Genomic DNA, 812 nt, shown 5'->3' with positions numbered 1-812 from the left:
TTACAATACTTATGTCGATTATGGTTAAAATTTTAAAACACATACAGTACTTATTACATATGTATACAATATAAATTAGTGTTTCTACACAAATCGATAAGCACACCATGGTACGTGGTATCATACCATATCGGATGAGGACAATATCAACCGTCAATCCCTTGCGTGTGTTTGTGAACTTAGTGCATGTTAATTAACCAATCTATATATGCATAGAAATAGTGCGTAGTGGATTTCCGCCTGATGGGTGTCTCATTTCTCTAATGTCAGTCGTCGTAAGAGGCTAGGTGACGTGGTTTTCGGTTGGGTATTTTAAGACGCTTATTGGAATGTACCTAAACATCATGGTATTGTCTTTGTTGGTCCTCAAATTAGGAAATAAATCGATATGATTATAGCTTTTACATAGTTTGACCAAATCTAACGGCATTATTAACTATCAGTTTCTGCAATGGTGGTACTAGGATATTCAGACATACCTTTCTGTATACGAAAGATGTTCATTTCACACAAACCAAGTTCGGTCAAGGTTACTATATGCAATAGAGCGTCACCATGAATAAAAGTCAGTGCAATCATGTGACTTATCAAACAATCATAACAAGCAACACTTTATAGCGAAATTCTGTTATTTAATACATAATGAAACGAAGGCAGAATAATGACGTAATACCGCAATACACGGCGCGATGTCACCATGACCGTAGACATACTCGCGTACGTCTCATAGAAAATACATTCACTACACAAGATCATGTCACCAAATCAATAGTTTTTGATTCAGTTACGTCACATGAAACCAGCAATAATGC

Source organism: Saccoglossus kowalevskii, chromosome 5, assembly GCF_978046115.1.
Source record: "Saccoglossus kowalevskii chromosome 5, keSacKowa6.1, whole genome shotgun sequence".
Taxonomy (NCBI): domain Eukaryota; kingdom Metazoa; phylum Hemichordata; class Enteropneusta; family Harrimaniidae; genus Saccoglossus; species Saccoglossus kowalevskii.
Note: the sequence above shows the minus strand (reverse complement) of the source record.